The sequence below is a fragment of the Mesocricetus auratus genome, unplaced genomic scaffold (genome assembly GCF_017639785.1).
Source record: "Mesocricetus auratus isolate SY011 unplaced genomic scaffold, BCM_Maur_2.0 Super-Scaffold_100003, whole genome shotgun sequence".
In the NCBI taxonomy this organism is placed as follows: Eukaryota; Metazoa; Chordata; class Mammalia; order Rodentia; family Cricetidae; genus Mesocricetus; species Mesocricetus auratus.
In genome coordinates, this window is record NW_024429188.1 from 97117330 (window position 1) to 97144444 (window position 27115).

Consider the following 27115-nt stretch of genomic DNA (forward strand, 5'->3'; position numbering starts at 1 on the left):
TGGCAGCTCACATACCATGTGTGCAGTTGCCTGCAGAAGTAATTAGATCCCCAGGAGATGGAGTTATAGCAGGATAGATAGATGGATGGATGGATGGATGGATAGATAGATAGATAGATAGATAGATAGATAGATAGATAGATCTGTTTAATGAAAAAATAAAAACATTTTCCCTAAGAGATGAGAAGCCATGTATTTTCAGAGACTGATAAAGAAGTCATGTACTAGCCAGGCATTGGTGGCGCATTCCATTAATCCCAGCACTCAGGAGGCAGAGGCAGGTGGATCTCTGTGAGTTCTAGGCCAGCCTGGTCTACAGAGCAAGTTCCAGGACAGGCTCCAAAGCAATACAGAGAAACCCTGTGTCGAAAAGAAAAAAAAGTCATGTACTTTTGGGGCCATCAAAGATCCTTATTTTGACCCTAAGGTTTCAGGCAACAGTGAGTTCATCTGTTCCATTACACATCCCACCCCATCCCCTGGGATGGGATCTGCAATGGAATCTTAGTATATTGCTGAAGCTGGTCTTGAACTTCTCCACTCAATCAATGGTTCTGATGCAGCCTCCCTTGTAGCTAGTGCTGTAGTCATACCACACACTATCTTGCCCAGGTGGATATTGATTCCTAATCCTATAAAGGTCACATCCATGCTCTCACCAGCTCCAGAAGTCTGACAAGTCCTTAACATACACACATTTCAGAGGAGCCATTGCTCTCAGCCCAGGTAGATCAGATGTGATTCCCAAAAAGCCTGTTTGCACATCATTCATTTTATAACTTCTGAAAACCAGCTTAGTACTTGGGGTGATAAGGTGCATAAATTTACAAACACTTTGGGTTGGCTCTGGTATGAGCTCTCTGGCACTTGGAGAGGATGCTTCCCAGCTCAACAGAACACCACTGTTCCCTTGGCCCGTCTGCAGCATGAAGTGTGGCTTCCGATTTCATTCCCCTTAAGACTGAAGACACTTCAGCCGGAGGTTTCTTCTCAACCAGGGCCTTTTTCCAGTTCCTTCCCTCTGTGAGCCTGCCAGATGCATGTGCTGACTCAGTGTTAGGAATCGTCGGGGGGGGGGGGTTCTAGCTCCACCCAAACGCTTAGCAGAAGAAGGCGTTTCCTTCTGTGAATGGAGACTGACACCCAGCAGTTTCTTTGTAGCAGGGGGTATATGGTATAGCAGGCACCATAGCTGTCCTTGCCTGAAGTTAGAGAGGCTGCATCTGCACCATCCCTGCTGCTCTCATGTTATAGGGACCCCATTAGAGCCTTTTTGTTGCAAGGCAAGTTGAACCGGCTCTCGGTGTGGTTTAATAATCCGTAGCTAAGCAGTGTAACTATAAAACCACAAAATGTTAAGGAGAGAGCTTTAGTAAATGATCTAATCCATTGTCATTGTTCAAATAGGGAGTTTCAGAGGGGACAATGATTGACCTGCCATGCTTTGCTTCACAGTTTGACATGGGTCAGTGACCACCCTACATAACCTTAACCTACACTCACCAGTTAACATTTAACCACAGTTGCCTTGAGTCTGCTGTTCAATTCAGTTTCTGCCGCTTCTTTGTTATGCGTGACTTTGGACTAGTTACCCTATAGTCTCCTTGCCTGTAAAATGAAACAAGTATAATACTGACCTTATGTGGAATAATTACATCAGTCTCATCACTTCCTTGTTTTAAAAAAACCTGAAACATGGCCCGGTACATTTAGAACAATATCCCAACTTTCTCCTGGCCTTCGAGGTCTGACATTGTTAAATGGAAAGTACATTAATATGTGCCATGCACTATTGCCAGCACGGCACATAGAAGCTGCTATATAGATTTCCCACTCCCAGCTTTCTGTTGCTATCAAACTGACTGTACCTAAGGCTTTAAGATTTCTTACTTAATGATAATAACCTTGTCAGCTAGACGAGAACCAGCTTGTACTCAGTCTGTTCAGCTCTCCACCATCTGACTTGTCACATACCACACCTATGCCTCTATTTCAGACCTTACCTGTAACACATTTTAAATTATTAGTATTATATCATTATTATTATCATCATTATCATTATTATTATTATTATTATTGTGGGGGAAGAGGGTAGGGAACAACTTTCAGGATTTAGTTCTCTCCTTATACTGGGATTCAGGGATTGAATTCAGGTTGTCAGGCTTGTGTGACAAGTTCCTGTCACTCACTGGCCCATCATGATGGCCCACAGGAATCTTTTAGAAAGTAGAATCGGGATATAACTTAACACTAAATATGGTGGTATAATCTGTAATGCCCACTGTTTGCTTGGGAGACCAAACCAATTTAGAAGCCAGCCTGGGTTATATGCTGAGATGAAGGCTAGTCTTACCTAAGTAACAAGACCCTGTCTTGATTGGGGTTGTTTGATTTTTTCATTTGTGTGCATGTGCTTGCAGATATGTGCAGGTACCCACAAGAGCAGAAGATGGCCTCGGATCCCCTGGAGCTGGAGCTGTGTTTTTAGGTAGTTGTGAGTTACTTGATGTGGGTGCTGAGAACAGAACTCAGATCCTCCTGAGAAAAGTACCAGCTCTTAACTGAGACATCTCTTCAGTTACACATGCTCAAATTTTTAAAAAATTGAACAACAAGCACACCCATGTGAAACACCTGGCTGCTGTACAACGTTGGGAGCCACACTGGCTGCCCTCCCCATCCTCCCTTCTAGCCTCTTGCTCCCTTTAAGGAGCTCTGCCTTATCTGGTGTGCCTGACTTCTGCCTCTCCCTGCTTTATGGTCCTTGCTACCCGGACCACCTCTAACTCCTTCCCTGAATTGATTCTTAGCCCACAGTGCTACTTTCCATCGCCTTTGTTCTGGGGAAACTATTCCTATCCCTCTAACTCCCTTGGTAAAGAAAAGGTGTTTGCCTGCTCCCAAATCCTGCTTTCAAGCCATGACAGGGCCAGACTGGGGGGTGTCATCTGCAATTTAGGTGAGTGGTTCTCAGTCCTGACCTTCATAGTAGTCATCTACAGCTATGGTTCTCAGACTGTGGTCCCCAAGCAGCATCAGCAACACCTGCAAGCTATTCTAATGGTTGCCCCCTTTAAAAATTCCCACTGCCATGGCCCCACTTAAGACCCTTGAGTGAGATTTCCCTCTCAGGTCGTAGGCATAAAAGTATCTTTAGAGCATCCTAGGACATTGGTCTTCACACTACACAGAATCACCTGAGAGATTAAGAACTACCAGGAAGAATATAACTCACCTCCAAATTTCAGAGTAGGTGTATAGGTAGGTATCTTATTCAACATTCTGTCTCTATAACAGAATACATGAGAATTGGGTAATTTAGATGACATCAGGAATGTTCAGAGTGGTATGGCCATAGACAAGATTAGGTAGTTTAAGAGGCATAGATATTTATTTTGACTGATTAATTCATAAAAGTATCAAAAGTACAGTCATGAAGTAGCAATGAAATAAATGTTATGATTGGATGTCACTACAACATGGCGAACGGTTATTAAAGGGTCATGCCATTAGGAGGTTTGATATATTAGTCAGGGCTCTCTAGAGTCACAGAGTTTATGGAATGAATCTCTCTCCACATACACATGTGTGAATTTACCCCTCTCAATGAGCTGAGAATTCTTTCCCAGTTTAAGCCTCACATTTCAGAAAGCCTCAGATCCCAGCTTGCTGTGCCGAACACTAGCTCACCATTTTGTCCCATTTACTTTCTCTCCTCCCATTCCTTGGCTTTCTTTCATGGCATTATGGCTGACTACCCCTGTGTCCATCACAAGTGGTTCCATGAGCTTCCTATCCACATCTAGCTCATCTCTTACATGTTCCACTAAGAACTAAAGAGATAGGAAATATTATTGCCTTTCCATGTAGACTCCAACATGAGTTCAAATCCCAGATCTGCTGTGTATGGTGCGTTTCCTTAGGCAAAAGTTAATTGATCTCTGTCTCTTCTCCCCACCCCACCCCTGCCACCTTGGTTCCACATTTTCCACAGCTCCACTGCTATATAATTAGCAAGTCAAAATTGATATATATTTAGTTCATTTTATATTGCTATAACCAACTACCCGAGGCTGGGCTCTTATCTACAGAAGTTCCTACAGCTCAGTGTTTGGATGTGTCATGCATGGTGTTGGAATCTGCTCAGCTATAGTGAGGGACTTCTGGCTACATCACATCATAGTGGATTACATCATGTAAGGCACACTGCAATAGGAAAAGGGCACACAGGAAGCAAGAGTTTTAGGGGGCAGCTCTTCTCTTTTAGCAGCAACCCACTTAGAGTAAACCTACATCTTCTGAGAACTACATTAAACCCCTTCAAAGGCAGCATCCCCAGGAATGACTCAGTGCCACCTCTTCAAGATTCCTGCCATCTTAACACCAGGGACCAAGCTTATAATACATGAACTTTGGCTTGATACACTCAAAATATATCCAAATTGCCGTGATCCCAACCTTAGAATAGAAGCAATAATAGTCCTCCTTCTCATCAACTCATGGTGATGACACATTCAGTTAATATATTTTAAAGGCTTAGAACAGCCCCTTGTAAACAAGTGCTCAATAAATGACAACCTAATTATTCTAATATACAATTGACTTCCAAGCTCAGACCCCTCTTCTGCCCTTCAGCTCCCAGGAGGTAACCATACCCTTTGTGACATGTCAAAGCCATCTGGCAGAAGCAGCCCTCTCAAGTAGTTGCCCCGCACATGACAGTATCTCTTGTCTTCACCCTCTCGTTCTTACCTATCTCAGAAGTAAGTGGCGTCCTTCCACGCTAAGGCCAACTCTTCCATCTGTGCCTTTAAAGTTTTCTCCGCCCACCCTTGCTAGACTCCCCCCACCCCGGGCCCATCAACCATGATACTTCCTCTTGCATCTTCATTTTGATAATTCATTTTTGATAACTTTTCTTGGGTGCCTCCTATATGTACCTATATGTACTGTTGCTATTCAGGGTGCTAGACTCATAGAAGTAAACAAGACACATGCTTTCCATGGGAGGGTGGAGCAGCTGGGGGTGGAGACAACACGCACATAGTTCACAGAGCAACTGCAGATCATCGCAAGCACCATGGAGAGAACACAGTAGCTCGAGCAACAGACAGTACAACAGCAAGAGGACCCGCTCAGGGACGGTGCCTTCAAGGATGTGTCGGTAATCTTCCAAATTCCCTGGAAGCTAAAAGATACCTTATCTGTATTTGAATGGCGGTGACACAATACATACCACAGAATCCAAACATTCAGGCTCCAGCCAAGATTACATCTCAACAAAAGAAGGGAAGAAAGGTCCTAAGGCAGAAAAACAGCTTGCTGTGTTCCGAGAACAGCCAGGCAGAGCGCAGTGACAGACGGGGAGGTTGTGCTGGACAAGAGATAGCTGGGGACTAGATCGCAGACAGCCTGGAAAGTCAAGGACAGGAGTTCCATTTGATTTTGTTTGCAACAAGAAGCTATGGGTGTCTCTTGTCCAAAGAGTGATAGAGTGACACCTCCCTTTCTCCCTCCCTCCCTCCCTATCCTTCCCCTGCTCCTTTCTTTCACAAGAGCTATCATGGTGCTATACTGTTTTATTTCTCATCACCTTTAGCCCTGACAGTGGTCTTATAAACTACTACTTATCCCCATTTCCAGTTGAGGAAAGGCTCAAAGAGACATAACTTACTCTGCTAATGACTGAGTAGAATGTGACCCCAGAGTCTGAATTGGGCTGTTAGGAACAATTGTTATCTCCCCCACTGAAATGAAAATGAATAAATATAGGTGTGTGCTCCCCTTGTTATAATAAGATACCTGAAATAATTAAAGGAGAGGGGACTTACTTAGCTCTTGATTTGGGAGGTTTGGTCCATAATCAAGTGGCCTCATTTCTTTGGCTTCCTGGGGGTGGGGGGGTTGCCAGATGGTAGTCATGGGAAGTTCGTGGTGAACAAAGTCTCTAAGCCAGGACAGAAAAAAGGAATGGAGTCCCGCAAGTCCTTTGAAGTTCATGCTCCCCACTTATCGAAGGATCTCCCCACTAAGCCCTACCTCTTAAAAGTTTCAGTAGCCTCTGTTGTGTTACTTTTTCTGGAGAGTCGGTTTACCCCAAGATAGGCAGGACAGCAATAGAGCAAAGAACTGATTCTCGCCAAGTCTAGTTTGGTGGATGAGTGCATTTGTTCCAGTTCCTTACAGGGGCATGGGTGACTCACCAACAGCTGCATCACCACAAAGCCCCACCCAGCACAAGTGATGACTCAGAAGAGCTGCATCTCTGGAGTGTCTACCCCAGGCAGCCTTCCACCACCTATACACACTCTACACTTCCCTAAACCATGTGCTGCTGGGACAAGATGACGTGTAAGCAGGGACGGACGAGAGGAAGCATGTGTCTGGAATCTCAGGGGAAGGCCTCGTTCCCTTCCCCTCAAACTTCCTATTCAGAAATGATAATAGAGTATCTCATGAGGCTCTCAATCTCAGCTGCTCTGATCCCAAGATGGCAATGGCCAGGTCACGCCTGGAAGACAGTTTCACAACACCTTCCTAGTATCATCACCCTGAAGATCCACACTCTTTCCACGTGGACTTTCAGGAAACATTCAACATCTAAACCAGAGAGGCCCCTTTAAATTCCTTTTAGCCTCATCCCCAGCACATAGCATCAGCTGAATATCCTGCTGGTAGCCGATACTCAGCTTAGACTTTAACCAGCTTCTCCAGATAGCTTCCTCTGTCTCAAAGCCTCAGCCTTTGCCTACTCCAGGCCCCTGAGCCCCAGTTGTAGTCACGTACCAATTAGAATTCAGCAAGTACTTATCAAGCACTAACTACAGGCCACTCTGTAAGGTTCTGAAAGAAACTGAAATGGATCAGACGGCAGATAAGACTTTTTTAAAAAGGAAAGATAAGATAGCGGAAAAACAGACAAAAATGCAGAAGAAGAGAGTTGAGGGAGGATAGATGGGAGAAAGGAAAGGGGGATGGAAGGAAGAAAGGGGGAAAGAGGGAGATGAGGGGTGGGAGGAAGGGGAAAGAGGAAAGAGAGTTGGGGGATGGACTTAAATGTATGAAGAGGCACCCTAAGAAATGGAGCCAAGTTTAAGACATTCAAAATTTCCCGCACCTGGGCCCTCTTTGCCCACTCTCTGGGCCCCACAGAATTCAAGCTGCTGTCACAGATCTGAGGCGCACAGCTAGAGACGTCCACCCTACCTCATTCTTTCAGTGTATCTCAGACATCGCTGCATTTCGCTAACGTCCTGCGGCAGTGCCCTCTCAATCCCACTCACCACAGAAGCCCTACTTCAACCTGGGCTTCAGAGCCCTGCCTGAGCCTTCTCTGCCCCCTTCTGGGCCTGCATCTCCCAACGTCCTTATGCGCTCCCCTCACGTAAATGAACCTACATCACTGCCCAGTCCTATCAGTCAGTCCCTTGCCTCCTCTAGCTTAGCCGTCCTCATGCTGTAACGGTGCCTCATGTTGTGGTGACCCCCCCCAACCATAACATTATTTTGTCGCTATTTCATAACTGTGATTTTGCTACTGTTATGAATCATAATGTAAATATCTGATATGCAGGAGAAATCTGGTATGCAATTCCTGTTCGGGCCCAAGCAAACCTGCTATCATCTCCTCTAGAAACGCTGCCTTGCACCGTACCTCCTGCCTTCCTTGAACTTGCCCTCTGGGCCACTTTTAGAACGCCACCTGACCAAGTGTCGCTGCCCCTCAGGCCTGAAGCCCCAAGAAAGAGGGAACCAAATTGAGAATGTCAAGAGTTTTCCCACAGAGCCTTGCAAAGGACAAGTGCTGAATAGTATTTGGTTAACAAAAATTATTCCTGAAAATACATGACGACAAAAAGTCTGTGTGCAATACTTGTTCCTAAAATGTGTATACAATTATTCATTCTGAGTTCTGCTAACTTTGGAGAAACTTACGTGTTTGTATGTGAGCAGCTGGGGGATTAGTGGAGTACATTAATATAGTTCAAGAAGTTAAGTTTTTGGTTTGGTTTGGTTTTTAGAGACTGTTTCTTTGTGTAGCCCTGGCTATCCTGGAACTCGTTCTGTAGACCAGGCTGGCCTTGAACTCCAAGATTCACCTACCTCTACCTCCCAAGTGCTGGGACTAAGGACATGGGCTACTACCCTGCTTACGATAGTTTTTAACAGCCATGCAATACTATCATTTCTTTTGATTTGCAGGCAACAAATCGTGTTGAATTTAGGTTTGTTAAGCATGTAATATACCACATGTATGCCTGGTGCCAACAGAGGCCAGAAGGTGGCATCACACCCCCTGGAACTGGAGTTACAGACAGCTCTGAGCTGCCATGTGGGTGCTGGGAATCAAACCCAGATCATAGAAGAGCAGGGTGTTCTTAACCACTGAGTCATCTCACCAGCCCTGAATTTGCTTTTTAATTTTTTTATTTCACAAATTTTATTTGGGTGTGTGTGAGAGAGAGAGACACACACACACATATATATACCATGACACAAATATAAAGTTAAAGGACGTTTCATAGGAGTTGGTTCTCGCCTTCCACCATGTAGGTCCCAGGCATCGAACTCAGGTTGTTAGAATTGGTGGCAAGCATTTTTACTTGCTAAACCATCTCACTGGCCCTTGAATTTACTTTTCTTAACAAGGATTCTCAAAAAATTAAAAATGGAACTACCATATAATCCAGCAAACATACTTCTGGATATATATCTAAAATAATTTACATAAAGTTCTCGAAGACATATTTGCTCATTTGTGTTCATAATATTATTGACAATAGACAGAAGGCAGAAGCAACTGTATTATCCATCCGTAAAGGGAGAAATAAATAGTATGTTGTGTGTACAAATAATGGAATATTTAGTCTCTAAAAGGAAGGCTCTACTGATATTATACAGATGAACTTTGATGACAAAAAGATAAATATTAAATGATTCCACTAAGGAGGCACCTAGAGTAGTAAAGTCATAGAGAGAGTCAAATGGAGGCTCCCAGGGACTGGGGACAGGGGAAATAATTCTTCAGTGGGTATGGAACTTCACTGTTGCAAGATGGAAAATTTTTGGACCACAATGTGTTTACACTTAAGACTGTTGAACTGTGTACATTAAAATGGCTAAGGCAGCACATTGTATGTCATGAATTTTCCCCCAAATTAGAGCTTCAATAAAATTACACTGATCCTCAGAAGGCAAGTCTGATCACATTACCCCTCTGTTTGCAACCGTCCAGTTGCTTACAGGGACCCACAAGTTCCTGCTGACCTGAAGGTTTCAGGTGCAAGTCTTCTCTTGTGCATTGCTACCCATAATCCTCTTGGATTGCACTGACTGTACTTCCCTCTGGAATACTCTGGCCCTTCTTACTTTAGCAACAACTACCTTGAGTCTCAACGGTAACTCATATTCTTTGAGGAGCTTTCCTTGGCCACCACCCAGTCAGGACTGGTCTCCTCTTCAGTCTGTAATTATACATTCACCATTTGATCAAAGCCACACTGTCACCAGACCAGAACTTCTGTGGGTAACAAGATTCTGTTTTTTTTCTTTCTCACTAGCTATCCCCATCGTCTTCTCCAATGCCTGGCATTCCATAATCTCTATCATGGATTATTGCAGTATTGGTACAGGCCAGGAAAACAAGCATAAATACATCTGTGAATATTTAACCCAGAATCATATATTCAGGTCAAAAACTAGAAAGCATTTACATAGTGAATCCAATCGACAGGCTATTTTTAAATACCTAGAATTTTATGGATAGGATATTATGGAAGTTAGTATGGAGATTTTTCCAAGTAATTTTTCTTACAGTGCTAGAACACAAGGTCTCGAGCATGCTAGGCATATGCTACCACTGAGATAGACTCTCAACCCCACACATGCTTTTAATGTTTTTCAATATTTAGTGTGTGTGTGTGTGTAGGTGAGAAGGTCACTTGTAGATGTTGGGTACTCTCCTTCCACCATGTGGGTTCTGGTGACTAAACTCAGGTATGGTGGTAAGCACCTCACCTTTTGAACCATCTCATCATCCCCCAATAACTAATATTTTTAATTTTTATTTTTTGTAATTACAATATAATCACATAACTTCCCCCTTCTCTTTTCACACTTTAACCCTACCATATTACCCTCATCCTGGCTGTCTCTCAAATTTATGACCTCTTTTCCTTCTTGATATACATATACACATATTTACATATATAAATACACCTGCTCAGTCTATATAACATTAATTATATGTATATGATTTCTGGGCTAAGCACTTGGTATTGGATAACCAATGGGATGCCTTGGGATGACTGTTTCTTCTATTCTCAGCATTCCTTAGTTGCCTATAGTTCTTGGTCTAGAGTTCAGGCTCCATGATATCTCCCCCTTCCATGTTATCAGGTATATTGCTGTTGACTTTGCTCAAGTCTTGTTTAGAAAGCCACATTGGTAAGACTTTACAGGTGTAGCTTCCCTGAAATTTGTAGGAGACTCAATCTCACTTCCTGTTCCTCTGGGTCTTATAATATACTTTCTGCCATCTCTTTTGAGATGTTCCCTGGGCCTTAGAGGCAGAAGTTGTGTGGTACATGTATCAGTTGGGGCTAGGTACCATCACTTGTTTTCTACATTTTGATCAGTTGTGGCTTTCAGTAATTGACTACATTAGTTACAAAGAAAACCCAATTCCAAGCATGAAAACCCTTTTAAGTTGTTGATCAAGAAGTCCAAGAAACTTCCAAAACAGTATAGTTGCTGTTGACCATGGTTGCCTTCCAGAAGTTGAAGGTTAACTCCCTATTGCTGAAGGCACCATGTACTTTGGACACAAGACCCAAATGATCAGAGCTAGATTTGACCTGAAAGCCTCCGACCTGAGGATTAGTTTCATGGTTCCAAAAGGTGCTGTGTAAGCTTCCAAAGTAGGGAAGCTACTAAAAGTCCTACTCAGATATGACACCTATGAACTAAAACAACCATCATGGCACAAGAGTCCTAAGAGTAAGTACATTAGTGGCATGAGTATCTTGGCAGTAACCAACAGCTCTATAACTGGACTTAAAGCCCACTCAACAAGAGAAAACATGCCTGTACTGAAAAACCTAGCCACCTACCCCAAGGCTAGTAAACTCATGTATATTGGAGGAAAACCTCTGTCACTTTACTAAGCCAGCATAATTCCTGTATTGCCAATATTTATCCTTGTATCTATAGATAAATATAGCTCTCACCCCTCATCAGGTAATATTTTTGAAGAATTGTGTCATAAAAAAACTGGTAAGATGTAACATTAAGTATAAAAGCCAGGCAGGCTATGTATAGTTATGTAAATGCTCCCAATTTTCAAAAATCAAATTTTAAAATAACATATACGCACAAAAATAGTGGACGTGCAGCAAAGCAAACTGAAGAAACAGCCACAGAATGACTGAATATTTGCCATGTATTCCTCTGACAAATAAATTAGTACCTTTCTAAAATAGATAAAACACTCAAAAAATAAGCATCAAAAGAACAAATATTGAGCCAGTTGGTGGTGGTGCAACTCCTTTAATCCCAGCACTCAGAAGGCAGAGGCAGGTGACTCCCAGTGGGTTTGAGGCTAGCCTGGTCTACATAGGGAGTTCCAGGTCAGCCAGAGCAATGTTGAGAGACCTTGTCTCAAAAAGAAAAAAGAAAAAAAAACCAAAAAATATTATGAAGCAATAAATAAAATGGTTTTCAAAGAACAAATAATCCAACCTCTTAATGTGCAAGTTAATTGAGCAGACAGTTCTCAAAGGAGGTACAATTAGTCAGTAAGCATATGAAAATGTTCGGTATTTTTAGCCATCAGTGCAAGGAACATTAAAGAGTCCCTGCCCTCCCTGTACTTTTCTCACTTCTCCTTAATAAATCCACATTTGCTCTACTATTAAAAAAACAGCCAGGTGGTGGTGGCACACACCTATATTCCCAGCACTTGGGAGGCAGAGGCAGGTGAATTTTTGTGAGTTCAAGGCCAGCCTGCTCTACAGAGTGAGTTTCCAGGATAGCCAAGGCTATACAGAGAAACCCTGTCTCAAAACACCACAAAAACAAACAAACAGAAAACTATGTTGGAGATTCCATCTAACCCAGTCAGAGGGGCTTTTAGGAAGAAAAATGCTGGTGAGTATTCAGTGCTGCTAAGAATGTAAACTGGTACAGCAATTATAGAAATTGATTGGAGCTTCTTCAAAAAGCTGGAAATACAATGACCATATGGCCCAGCTATACCACTCTGGCCTATACTGAAGGACTCTAAGTAGATGTACTCAGGGCTATGGACAACCATGCTTGTTGGTACACTATTCACAATAGCTTGAAAATGAATCCAGCCTAGATGGGCCATCAACAGACGAATGGATAAAGAAAATGAGCTATGTATGCCCAATGGAACTTTATTCAGCCACAGAGAAAACCAAAACCAGGGTATTCATGGGAAAGTTGGATGAACTGGAGATGGTCATGTTAAACCAAATACGCCAGTCTCACAAAAAAGGTCACATCTTTCTACTATGTGCAAACTAGAGGTAAAGAACTCAAAAAAGTAGAATGGGGACTACTTGAGGGGAGGGGACACCAAAGAGGGGGACGAAGGGAAAATGAAAGGGTGATTAGGTTACATGTGATTTAAGCATGCATGTATGGAAACCTCATTGTGAGGCGTGCTGTGTTGCTCAATTAGTACATGTGAATACTGATACCAGGAAATGGCATGCTAAACTGTTGACAGAAGTTTCGATCACGACGACTTCAGAATGTGCATGGAGGGACGTTTGGTGGCCATTAAGAGGGAAACTGGAAGGTTTGTCTTGATGATGCCCATTGCCTTTATACAGAAAGCAGAATTTTGCCCTAAATGATATGCGCACCCACGGTGACTTTGGGAGTGTTGCTGGGAGCCCCCCAGTCAGTCTTTGCTGCCAACCTCAATGATTTTAGTTAACGTTGCTGTTTCTCTGGGTTTCTAGAGGTTTCCCAGCAAGCCTGTATTGCTTGTCATGCTCAGGAAAAGATTAATGAAAACATTATTTCATGAAAGAATGAAATGTCTGTGTGTTGGGATGAATGAACACAGTGTCTTGCTCAAATGTGGAGGTGACGGAGGCCTTGCGAGTCCCATGTCCTCACCCTCACATTGAGGGGTGTCTCTCCTCCAACTTAGACAAAGAAGATTACTAATGTCCCATATTCTCTGTACCCCCTAGGAAGAGTTCTACAGAGTATAAATATCCAAAACGACCCCCCCAAACACACACACCACTTTACTGACAATGAGCTATAGCTAATAATGCCTGTAACAGTGACTCTGGTTTTGAAGAACAAGGATCACATGCAGGATACAGCTATGGCCAGTAGGTGGCAGCAGAGGATGACTTTCTCAGTTAAAAGCATTTAAAACGAGTTCTTTTCTTATTTTGGCATCATTTCTCTTCCACTGTAGCTCAAACAGCCAACAAAAACAAAGCCTTTTTCCAAAATTAAATTGAAACTATCTAAAGGCAGTGGAGATTTCAGCCCTGTATTCCACAAAACACCATGCCAAATCAAATAGCATTTTCCTTTGTCAGTTATTTTGAAAGCGCCAACCGCGGTTGGGAGGTAATCTTGCTGCCTACAGTTAATGATCTTCTATAGAGAATAAAAGTGATTGGACCAGCTGGAGGAGCGGGAGTGGACAGGAGGAACCACAAATGAGAACTTGGAAGAAACAGAACGGTCCCTAAGCCGTGTGGCTGGAGGAGTACAAGAACAGAGGTGGACGGTAGCTGTGAGTTGCATTAGAGTCTTCCAAATGCATATGTTCAAGTCTTAATCCGCAGGACCCATGAATGTGACCTAATTTGGAAAACACTTTCCCTAGTTTTCCTCCAGCCTCACTAGCTGGGGGTGCTGTGGCAGGCTCCCTTTGCTTCTTGGCTCCACCACAAACTGGTGCCGTGTGCTGGGGTTTACACTGCACTCTCCATTAACCTAGCTCATTCTCTTGCCTGCGGTTGCCAAGTATGTGTACCAAGTCCCAAACCTCTATCTGAAGCAGTATCTATCCCTGCCATTTCACAGTGGGTCATGACCTACTCGGTTTATGTTCTAAAGACAGATACTTAAGGAACTACTGAATGATCCCAGGGGCGGGGGGATGTCCCTTGAGTATTCCCAATGTTCCCAGAAGATACAAGTTTATATGCACCCATCCCTCCTCCCCCTTTCTACCCCTTACACCTCCCTCTCCCTCTTTCTCCCCCTCTATCCCCCTCTCCGTTTTTGAGACAGGATTTCCTCCATGTAGTTCTGACTGTCCTGGAACACACTCTGCAGACCAGGCTGGCCTCACTCACAGAGATCCGCCTGCCTCTGCCTCCCAAGTGCTGGGATCAAAGGTGTGTGCCACCACCATGCCCGGCACACACTGCTCTCTTTAAATATAGGCATTATGCTCAGTCATGGGAAGTGATATTATCACAAAACCTACCTGAGAACTGCCACCGGCTCAAGGAGCGGCAGAGTGACATCTCACGTTGATTCCAGAACACATTTGCTTGCGTCAGGCATAATTCAGAATACTTTGTACCAGCAATTTCTCACTCTATGTAGGCATAAATCAGGTTGAGATTAAGTAAATGCGTATATGTCCCAGTTTCTCTCTTACTTAAAACATCATACCACCACAAACCCATCTTTTCTGAGCATTCTGTGAACTCGTTGAATTGCAGTATCGTCTGGTGTCGGTGGTAGGGGATTGATGGGAGTGAACACACCTCTGTATAATGGGCCTAGATGAGATGTAGACTAAATTCAGGGACAGTCTGGGAAACTCAGAACGACAAAACAGCCTGCTTTATGAGAGTAGACGGAGGGACCTTAGCCAGAAGCCTTGCCCACCTGCCTAGCCACAAGGACTCTTGGTGAATATGTTTAGTACTATACTATACAGTATGACAAGTGTGTATTTTGCCTCTGGACAAATCCTGTAGAATTCCGTTCTATTGGCTCACAGGGATTTGCAAACCATGATCCAAATCCAACATACCATCTGATTTTGAAAATAAGTCGGACTGGAGCACAACAATGCTATTTTTCCATGTTACCTATTAACTGTGTTTTACTACAATATGAGAGTTGAGAAGTTGCCACAGATACCCGCAGACAAAAGCATTTACTGCCCGGCCCTTTGCAGAATTTTTCCTCAACATTGTAAGCTAGCCTGGGCTGCTCTGAGCCCCACCAGGGAAGACTGGGCCCTTTTACACAGGCTTTGCTAGTAAGTCCACGACATCGAACATTTAACTCAATAAAATGCACATATAAATGCTCAGAAGGCCAACAGAAAGATAAATATGACTTGGTGCAGCCACTTCACCCCTAATCACTCGCAGCTAGAGCGAGCATGGCGGGGATGGGAATTGGTGCACCTGCTGTTCCCACACGCTTTCCCAGTCCCTGTGCGCTTCTCGCTGTCCAAGCCTCTCATTGTGCTGAACTGGTTCTCATGTCTGCACTCAATCAACAGTGCTGGGACAACTGGATAGCCATCTGGAGAGTGCAGAGTTGGATCCACACCATACACTGAGAACAAGATAAATTCCCACCACTGCAGGAGTTCCGTCTGCTTAAGGAGGTCCCTGGAAGATGATTAGGTTAGAGACACAGTAGATAGGCAAATGCCTTGTGGGAACTGTGGGATCGGGGTTTTATGGAGCTAGTACACAGCAGGCAGATAGATCCCTTAGCTGGGAAGAAGTTGGTCCAGGCGCCTCACTTTGAGCCAACAGTGTGTATGTGCACAATGTGTATGTTGGAGTTGACCAGGAAATAGGGCTATAAAGCTCGGCTTCTCAGGGGGGAGCAGAGCAGGCCAGTGGCTCGAAGACACAGGAAGAACGCAAGCCCCTCAGCCAGGAGGTTGGACAAACATCGTTCATTAGTTGCTAGAATGAAGCGAGGGTATTGCACAACTCAAGGGTCATGACTACAGTGCCGCCCACCCCTGATTCACTAAACCCCCAGAGGCTCACAATTCTGGAAAATTTGTAGGCTGTGGAGCTGCTCCAGGAACTGAGGTAATCCCAGAAAAGATGAAGTGATCCCTGATTCATTTTTCAAGTAGACAACTAGAAGAGACCCTGTGGACAAGGGAGAGAGATGGGAACGTGAGATCAGAGCCAGCAAAATGATCCTTATAGAGGCTCAAATCTTACAATCTGAAAAGTATTAGAAGGGTTTTTAAAAAAACACTATGCATTTGACTTTCTTTAGCTTGGACAGATACTTTGTGAGCTGTTATTGCTCAGAGTTGAAAATGAATATTCAAAACCCTTTTCTCCTGTGAATTTTCACTATTGCTTATTTGTTTAGTTGGCCTATTGAAGACGGATTGCTACACCTGGCTTGTTAGTGTCCAAGATCTGATCCTAACACTGCTGCCTTGATTGCCAGCGCACAGAGTCACCTGAGGCCTGGTTTTCTCTCACCTCCCCTTCTTTGAGTCCTGAACATTGCCTCCTGTTGCATACTCCCAATCTGCTCTGTGGAGGAGATAGACGGTTCTTTGTGATTCTTGTGACTCCAGAAGGGAGGGCGGTATAATGGAGAATGGGACAGTCACCTGCTGAGATGGCCAGTCTAGATGCTTGCCCTGACCGTGTATCCATCACGAGGAACCATGTTGTGAGATCTCATACCCACATCAGTTTTCTGGGTGGAAGTGTACACAAAAGGAGCTTTATTTGTAAGGTAGGCTCTGTGAGATACAGAAGAAGGCTAGTGATTCTGAAGGCCCTGAGTAGGTTGCTTATCCTGGAGCATCTTCCCACGTCTTGCCAAGCGAGGAGAACCCAGGGAACGGCTGATTCATTGGATGTTATTTTGGGCTCTTCACCAGCAGGCTCCCAAGCAAACGTGTGACCCACAACCATAAGGGCTATGAGCATCGACAGCACTCTTGATGCGTGGCCAATTGCAGGAGCGGGATCTCTGATTCCAATGTAAAGCATTTCCACTGATCTAGAGACCAGCCCCAAGTCACCTTCGTTCCATGACCAATCAGAGGCACTTTGGGGCCACAAGAAGCCTGACGAAATCAGAATGCTATTTTGCTCTGAGCTTTCTTTAGGTAAAAAATAGCCTCAAAGGAAATTGGAGAATACTAATGAACCAGAATTTCCCTCCCTGGTGGAAGGAATCTATCCTGCTCTGCCGTGAGACTTAGTCTGGGCACCCCCTGGTTGTATTGCACACTAGTGCAGAAAGGCAAGCAACAGAAATGCAGAGAGACCCTAGTTTCTTCCTAGGCACCAGCCCCTAGCAGATGACCTGAGTCAAGCAAGGGATGAGGTTCGTGATGACAAATGGAGGAGGCGGGACTGAACTGGGAATGCCAGGGCTGTGCAGAGATGGCTGTGTTCCCGGCTGCCACAGTACTGGGCGTGCTTTAGAAGGACACCTGACCACAGGGAGTGTGGCGGGTAGGCTTAGGGTGTGGCTAAATAACCAAACTGGACACACTCATGTTCACACCTCCCTCTCTTTCGTGTTCGTACATCCTTATCATCCCAAGTTTGTTGCCACTTCTATCAAACTCCGTCCCCATCGCAGCCCAAGCCAGTAACCGTCGCCATCCCTGTGATGGTTCTAAATCACCAGTGGAAGACAGACAGACTATAAGCCATCTAGCTGAATTTGAATCTTAGATAAATAGAATCTCTTTCTGTCTATCTTGTACTACATTTGGGTCACACACTTAAAAATGTTCTCTATACGAAGTTCAAATTTAACTGGACCATCTGTGTTTCATTTTGTTTATTACTCTTTTTTCCTTTTGTTTTGTTTCTAAACCTAGCAACCAGACCGAGAGCTTCCCAGCCTTTCATCCCTTACAAAACCACCAAAACAAACTTACAGACATTCAGACTACTCAAAGCCATCAATAATCCCTGCTCATCCAGGGATCAGGTCCAAGCTTTTCACATGACACACAAGACTATCTCTGCCTGAATGCCTCCTCACCTTCATTTCCTTCTGGTACCCTGAACCCACATTATACCCCCAACATACCAAACATCCTGTATTCACCTAAATGTGCTTCTTTGTATATGGATGTGTGTGTGTGTGTGTGTGTCCAATCACCTGAAGAACTCAAATTCATTCATCCAGAAACCACCACCAGTGGCGCGCGTGCGCACACGCATACACACACATACACACACACACACACACACACACACACACATACACACAAGACATATAGACCAAAGGATTGGAATAGAGGACTGACCCAGAAACAAACCCAAGTACCTATAGCTACCATATCTTTGACAAGGGTGTCAAACACATACATAAGAAAAAAATGCCCACTTCTTCAGCAAATTGTGAGGGAGAAACTAGATAAGAACATGTCGAAGAATGAAACTACATCCGTCTCTTTTACCCTAATACAAACATCAGTTCAGAGTGGATCAAAGGCCTTAATGTAAGATCCGAAGCTTTCTGCTATGGGAATGCAAGATAAAACGCCTCAAGACGAAGGCACCAATAGCACAGGATGTAATACTGACAACTGACAAATTGGGTTGCATAAAATCAATCTCCAGAGTCTGAAAAGAATCTACAAGCTAGGAGAACATCTTTGCCAACTGTACATCAGACAGGGGATCACTATCTAGAACATACAAAGAAATGCAAAAATTAAACACCAAAAGCCCCAATTTCCCACAATTAATGTGTGTGATAATGAACTGAATAGTCAGTTCTCAAAAAGAGAACTAGAAATTACCAATAAATATTTTAACAAACATTCAACATCCTTAGCCATAAAGAAAGTACAAGTTAAAATTGCTTTGGGACTCCCTCTCAACTCAGAGTGGCTGTCAGAAAACAAATGCTGGGGCCAGAGAGATGGCTCAGTGAACACTTACTGTTCTTGCAGAAGACCAGATATCAACTTGGCAACTCACAGCCATGTAGAAGTCCAGTTTCAGGGATCTATCACCCTCCTCTAGCCTCCATAGGTAAGAGGCATAGACAGAGTGCACTTTCATACAGGAAGGTAAACATTCATACATCTAAAATAAAAGCAATTTGTAATGCTAGCAAGCATATGAGGAGAGTAGAACATTTATATGGGGTGAGCTGGTGTAACTATAGAGGTTCCTCAATGCACTGACAATACGACTATTAAATGATCCAGCCCTCTCCTGGGGATGTGCCCAAAGGGCTCTCAGTGATTATCCTTGAAACACTTGAGCAGCCACGTCATTCACAATAGCCGGAAGACAGAATAGTCTAAATTCCAATCAACATACAAACGCAAAAAGAAAGCACAGTACATATATATAATAGAATTTTTTTTTCTGAGACAGGTTTCTCTGTGCAACGGTTCTGGCTGTCCTGGAACTCACTCTGTAGACCAGGCTGGCCTCGAACTCAGAGATCCTCCTGCCTGTGCCTCCCGAGTGATGGGACTAAAGGTGTGCACCACCACCACCTGGCAACATAGAACAATTTTATTCAGGCATGAATAAGAATGAAATCATATCATGGGAGAATGGATAGCAACTGAAGAACATTACATTAAATGAAACAAGCCAGACGTAGAAAATCAAGTATTTTGTTTTGTCTCATATGTGGAGTACAGATTTTAACCCCCCCCCCCATGGTATGTGTGAGGGGGTACATAGGAGACTGTGAGAGAAAAGAGCTTAAGGGTAGAGAGAATGGAATCCAGGTGAGGCAAAAGAGAAGGGGCAACAACTGGGCTGGAGAGATGGCTCAGGTTAAGAGCACTGGCTGCTCTTCCAGAGGTCCTGAGTTCAATTCCCAGCAACCACATGATGGCTCACAACCATCTGTAAAGAGATCTGGTGCCCTCTTCTGGCCTGCAGACATATATGCAGATAGACTACTGTATACATAATTTAAAAACAAACACGTTTAATCCCAGCACTGGGGAAGCAGAGGCAGGCAGATTTCTGAGTTGGAGGCCAGCCTGGTCTACAGAGTGAGTTCCAAGATTGCCAGGACTGTTAACACAGAGAAACCCTGTCTCAAAAAACCACAAAAACAAACAAAAGCATGTTCTTGCTAAGATCTCATCTCTCACTGCCCCCCTCAAGCCAGGCACTGCTCAGCAAAGGATTAAATGGTCCTTTACACTTATTTTACTATTCAAACATCCTATGCGGGTCTCAAGATGTCTCAGCATATAAACGTACCTACAAACACACACAAGTAAAAATAAAATTATCTTCGTCTTTAATCTGTTTCTCCTACAAGAGTGTGGCCTCTTTAAAGGAAATCTATCGGCTTTCTGCATCTTTGTCGCCACAGTGCACAGCACAGCTGCTGGCCAGCATGAACCAATCAATAGAAGTGTGAGGTGTGAATGAACGAAGACGTGTGAATGAAGTATTGATTCTAAATCTGAAGCATCAATAGGCCACTAGGAGTGCAGTAACACTAGTGGACACCAGAGGGCAGTATACGCTTAGTTTTAGCTGGTGGGCGGAGCTGGAGGGGAAATGGTGCCGAAAGCTGACTTGGCTCTCAGCATCAGTTTCGAGGAGATTTCTGTTTTGTTGTGCTTTGTTTTAAAATCATGGAAACAGGAAACAGGAAGGAGCCTTAAGAAAGCAGTTGAATCAATTGCCTCTGTTCACACAGTTGAGAGAAATCTCCCTATTTCTACTTAACTATTTGTTCGCAGGGAAGCCTCTGGCTTACGAAGAATAAATCAGGTCAGAGAAGCAGTGAATGGTAGTAGCCGATCTGAGGCCAGAGCTCTCCAGGCAAGACCCCATGTCCTCACTGTCTCTCTACGAGGGAGATGCTGTCCCTAAATTGCAGGAGGGAAGGCACCAAGTTGCTTTGGTAGAGGGGGGCTTGGAACTAGATCTCCAGACCTCCTTTTCGATGCCCTGTCCTTTCTCACACTCCGAAAACCACTCGACCTTGGGGTGTGGACTTGACGTGGCTTTGCAGGAGTCAACGTCTGTTGTAAGGCGGGCTTGCTGTGCCAGCCTCATATCCCTACATCCTCAGCGTCAAATCTCAAGAGGTTCTCATGTTGCAATTTGCAATGGGCGTCTGAGTTCCAGCCCAGGACCTAAGGAAGGCTCTTGCTCACTCGAAGGTGCCACCTGAGAAGGTGCAGGGTCATAGCTCAGAGTGTACACCTCAGAACACTCAGTGCCCAGGAGCATCACTGGCCTCACCCGTAGGCCTGATGCATAATGTTGAACTCCAAACCTTAGTCTTCTCTCACTGCTAGGCCAGCCTAGCCTTGGAGGAAACTCCAGGAGATGGGGGATGCTGGAAGTCCTTTAAAAAAAGGTAAGACGGATCCAGGGTAATGGGGGACTGGGTCTCGCCCCTACTGATTCACTGCAGAGCCTTAAATTCAATGGGGAGCACAGGTGTGCACGTACGCACGCGCACACACGCACACACACACACACACACACACACACACACACCCCTCCAGTGTACACTTATCTTCCCTTCCAGGGGATCTCCAAAGATCTTTGCTTCTAGGGCCCCTCACTCAGCCAGTCTTTGGGGGTGGAATAAGGTAACACAACTCATGAAACGTGACCTTCTCAGGTGGCTCCTTGATGGCAGGAAAAATGTGCTGCCCGTGGGGCCCGCTACAATGGTCACTGCCCAGCCCTCTCCCATGCTGCCGTATGTTGAGTGAAGGCAGCGCTACAAGCCTGCTATCCAAGCAGATGTCCAGCCAAGAATGGCTTTCTGACAGGTATGCCGTTCTTCCGTCCTCGGCATCCAAGCCTTACCCTTCTTGATGAAGTTCTCTTGGAACCCCCTGGCCCTTCTGCCGGCCTAGATGGAGAAGCCACAGTGCTAGGCTAGAGACTCCCGTTTCTATGATGTGCCCAACTTTTCACTTGTATCAAGGGAGACGGTGATGGAAACAGTAGATAAGCACTTAGTGAGCCCTTAAGGAAAGCCTTAGCTCCCCTGTTGTAGAAAGTCCTTCAGCACATCTTTCTTGAGCCTTGTCCTCAGCTTTGAGGCCTAGCTGCCAGTCCCAGGGTCTCCAGAAGCTAACTCACACCCTGCTTGGTGAATGTCCACTCAACAACTCACTGGGCCTTGGCTCCAACACCAAAGACTGGAGATGAAACCAGAGAGTGCCATTACGGACCTGAGCTATTTTAGAACCTGTGGAAATAAGGCTTAGCATAGCAAATTGCCAGAAGAGAGGCAAAAGGATTAGCAGGATTAGCAGAGACCCCCTTAGCAAGTAAGAGGCACCTTGTGATAAAGAAAACAAATTGGGTTTGCTCACCGGATACACCTCCCTCCCCGCCCTTGCGTATCATGAAACCCTGAGCTTTGATTGCCTTGTCTATAAACTACACAAGTATGTCAGGAATGGAGTAAAGATTAGATGAGAGTATAGATGCAGGCAACCAGTTTAAACTGTACAGTCCTGTCCAACGGGGGAAGGGTTTTTTGTTTTATGTGCATTGGTGTTTTGCCTGCATGATGGTGTCCGGTCCCCAGGAACAGGAGTTCTAGACAGCTGTGAGCTGCCATGTGGGTACTGGAAATTGAACCCTGGTCCTCTGGAAGAGCAGCCAGTGCTCTTAACCACACTGAACCATCTCTCCAGCCCATCAGTAAATTTTAATTAGAAGCAGGCACCCCTGCCCTCTAAGACCTTGCAGGTCATACAACACTTGAAGGAAATGGGAAATTCATTTGTCTTTAGCTTTTGTTTCAGAACAATTCAAGACAGGTTATGATGGGGCCTGGGCTTCTGGGAACCACAGAGGGTGCTGAGCAGGATGAAGGCTTGGGAATCAGAAATGTTTGCTTTCCAGCTAGGCCATATGCTTGCTACCTGTGCAAGTCTAGCTAAGTCACTTCCCTGGGTGTAAAGTGGGGATGGTCAGATGAGACAGCGTAGAAACAAAATGCGCGAGCACCATGCTCGGGAAATAGTGACCTCAGTGAACATCAGTTATAATTTGTGTTACGAGGGTCCATGGGCATTACTACTAAGAGAAGCTTTCCTTGGGGTTCAAGGGGTGGCTCAGGTTTGAGCTTAGCTTTGAATGAGGAAAAGAATTTGGAAAGCTTCCTCTGATTGATGAAAATTCTTATAGATGAGTCTTGACAAAAATAAAATTGAAGACTCCCAATTTAAATTCCAACCTTTCTCATGAATGGTCTAAAGAAGTGGTTTTCACCCTTCCTAATGCTGTGACCTTTCAATACAGTTCCTCATGTTGATGGTCTACACAGTGGTTCTCACCCTTCCTAATGCTGTGACCCTTTAATACAGTTCCTCATGGTGATGGTCTAGACAGTGGTTCTCACCCTTCCTAATGCTGTGACCCTTTAATACAGTTCCTCATGTTAATGGTCTAGACAGTGGTTCTCACCCTTCCTAATGCTGTCACCCTTTAATACAGTTCCTCATGTTGATGGTCTACACAGTGGTTCTCACCCTTCCTAATGCTGTGATCCTTTAATACAGTTCCTCATGTTGATGGTCTACACAGTGGTTTTCAACCTTCCTAATGGTGTGATCCTTTAATACAGTTCCTCATGGTGATGGTCTACACAGTGGTTCTCACCCTTCCTAATGCTGTGACCCTTTAATACAGTTCCTCATGATGATGGTCTACACAATGGTTCTCACCCTTCCTAATGCTGTGATCCTTTAATACAGTTCCTCATGTTGATGGTCTAGACAGTGGTTCTCACCCTTCCTAATGCTGTCACCCGTTAATACAGTTCCTCATGTTGTAGTGACCCCTAACTATAACATTACTTCCTTGCTACTTCATAACTGTAATTTTGCCATTGTAGTGGCCCCCAACCATAACATTACGTCCCTGCTACTTCATAACTGTAATCTTGCCACTGTTATGGGTCATAATGTGAATATTTTGGGAGACAGAAGTTTGCCAAAGGGGTTGCGACCCCCAGGTTGAGAACCCCTGACCTAAAGCGTTGGGCACGTGGGTGGCATGGCCCAGGAGAGTATGACAAGGAGAGAGAAATCCTAAGGAAGTTGAAGACAAGGAGAGATACCCAAACCTCCTCACGGGGCAGCAGAGGGCTAACTGTGGGCTCCACTGTGCAGTCCACTTCCTGCTTTGTGACCAGGAAGGCTCCCATGGCCTGGCCCGGTCCTTTCAGCCCTCCCCTGAAAAGCAGCCCTGAAGAAAGGACTCAGAAGATGAAGGCATGACCCCTGTAAGGAAGCAGTACGCATTTGAACGGAGCTTTTCTCGAAACAATGCCTTACCTCTCGCTATGTCCCATCTTGTGAACAGCTCCAACTCCGTTCTTGTTTTCACAGTTTAAACAGTCACTGTTTGCTGCATCCAGGGAGCCAAGAAGCAAAGCTTCTTGTCTTAATTCCCAGGACTTGCCTGCCCCCCCCAATTCCTTCTCCCCCAGCTCAGTCTGTACTTGCTTGGATAGTCCTTTTGTTTGCAAAGTGTATTCAGCAGGGCAAGCTGCAGTAACAGACTCCCCGAAATCAGCTACACAGCAAAGGCCCCTTTCTTTCTCACAGTCTAGCAGAGGCTGGAGAGCAGCTAGGGAAACTATCTGAAACCAGCACCTTCCAAGAATTCCAGACTAAAGAGACCCGGAGACACATGGAGCTGGAGCTCAGGCTACCGCAGCCAACAGCTAGAGCAACAACCATTGGGCACCCATTCTCAGTTCTGATGGTAGGGAAGTCCACCATTGATGTACTGGAAGGCTCTGTGTCTACAGAGGGCCAGCTTCCTGTCTTGGGAATGGTGTCTTCACTGTATCTTCACTTGACAAAGAGAAAGGTCCCTTCTGATAAGGGTACTAATTGTACTGAGCTAGCGTCCCACCTTTCTGAACCCATTTACCCCGAGTTCTTTGCTCCAGATCCACATACTCTAAAATAGCTTCCAAATATTTTGAGGGATATAATCCAGTCCATAAAAGCATAGCAACTCCTGATACTGTGTCCCAGTAAGAGCACACAGTACTCCCATCGATTCGTTCTCAGTTAAAACTATTATATTGCCTAAACTTAACTGCAAGGGATGCTGGGAAGTTACAGGCTAACAAGAATATTGGTTGCATATAATCTTTACCATATACTATGTCCTAGGCTCAAAGGACAAGTCTGAGATGTCAGATAGGAAACTCACAAAGAGAAAGAGACAGACGGGGATTATCCACCAAGTTTCAAAGAGCAAACAAACTGAGTGTGGTAACACACTTGCCTATAATCCCAGCATTTAGAGGCCAAGTTGGAAGGATTATAAATCCAAGGCCAACCTGAACTTCACAGTGAGACTTTGTTTAAAAAAATAGAAGCCGCCATCAAGATGTCCAACGTGACTTGGAATGGGGGTTCTTGTGCAGAGGGTGAAGTGTGGGGAACTCGTTCCAGAATTTGATACATTTTGAAGGCCTAATGTCTCCTACTCAGTGTGTGAACATGTCTCACCATAGATATCAAGAGTCACTCAAGAAATTGAGATGAATTTTTCAAAGACTAACATTAATCCATAGACTATCACATACTGCAACACTCACTCTCTCTGTGTCTGTCTTCTTCCCTCCAATTATTCACCACTACAAATCAATCATAGTAGAATGATGCCAAGGAGGAGTTTTGGGGAACCTACCTACCATGTAAATTTCTCAGCTTTCCCAGTGTGGTTTGGACATACTGGGAAGCTTGCTCTTTGACACAGGAACTTCATTAGACAACTGTTGGGAGGCAGCTTAACAAAGTCATATCTCAGAGCCCAGCCTCAGCCAGCCATGGCAGTACATGCCTGTAATCCCAGCACTCAAGAGATGGGGACAAAAGATCTGGAGTTCATCTTCAGCTATATATCAGTCAAGTTCAAGGCTGGGCTACAAGAGACTGGGGCTTAAAAAAATGGAAGCTCGGCTTATGTATGAATAAGTGTGAAGTCTAAATTGACAAAATCAAAGATGGAGACACTTTGTGGCTCTGAGATGTCTAAAACCCAGGCATGGAAATGGATGACTGGGGGGGGGTCTTTCCCTGACTGAATGTGGATGATTTTGTAATGTGCTGTGACAGGCTGTTACAGGGAATGAGCTAATGTGAGACCAACCTTTACTTGGGCCCATCGGCATCCTCCCTCTGTGACTTATTAGTCCTGCTGGGTTCAGCTGATGGCCCTTCAGCCATCCAGGAGCAATGGCCTCCAAATCCATTCCAGGAGAGCCCCAAGTCCTCTGGTGTTTTGCACTCACTGTTTGTTCCCTGTGTCTGGAAAGTTCTTCCCCCAGGTCTTTGCAGGCTATACCATTTCCATCATTCCAGTCTCAGCTTAAATGCTACCAACTCATAGTGCTCTTACTGTCCACAATAGCATCATAGTCTCCTCCCTCAGCTTATGTATTTTGTGCTAGACTCATGGGACCATGGGTCCACTCTAGAGACACTGATGATCTAAAAACACCACCCCAAAGAGTGAGTAACATGTATATACTGATCACCCACTACTGTGCATTGTTTCTGAGGCCTCCCTTCTATTAATTCATCTTAGTTTCATAGAAGCCCACTTTTTAACGTATGAGTCTACGCTCAGAGAGGTCAAAGAAGTTGCCCGAGGTCACACAGTTGGCAAGCATAAAATGAGCTATTATTAGTCATTAACCTGGGGAATTCCCCTGTTTTTGTTGTGGTTATTGTTGACCCAGGTTGCTTAGGAAGTGCTACATCAACTCCTCCCGTAGTTTAGATCCTGTCTGCTGACAGTTGTGGTAAACAAACAACTTCCCCAATACTGCTGAGTTTTTGCATCAGTTTCGTACCTGAACCTCAGCCCTTCTCTGAGCACACAGGGTGCAGTCACTGATCTCAGCAGGGAAGTCATGTATGCAAGGGTTTGTCTCTACTTGAAGTTAGGGTCTCACACTGGCCTGCTTAGTTCACTCTATGAAGGCTACTCCTAAGCCCCATGTGTGTCCCTGAGGAAGAGTCAGGGAGTGTCACAGAGTGAGGAGTGTCATACACAGCTCACAAACAGCTGAAGCCCCGACTTCCCTCATGCAGGTACAATTCTTGGTCCTGAGATTCTATTAGGAA

At 44.7% G+C, this 27115-nt stretch overlaps 1 long non-coding RNA gene across 1 annotated transcript in view; it reads right to left on the reverse strand.

The window, feature by feature from the left end:
* Positions 1–4886: 4886 nt before the first annotated feature.
* LOC110342162 overlaps positions 4887–27115 on the reverse strand; it is a 44609-nt gene continuing 22380 nt past the window's right edge. The window contains exons 4-7 of the long non-coding RNA XR_002384167.1: positions 16038–16145; positions 14495–14608; positions 5832–5947; positions 4887–5412 (exon numbers count right to left, since the gene is read on the reverse strand). This is a non-coding gene — a long non-coding RNA (uncharacterized LOC110342162). The remainder of the gene's footprint in view (positions 5413–5831; positions 5948–14494; positions 14609–16037; positions 16146–27115) is intronic.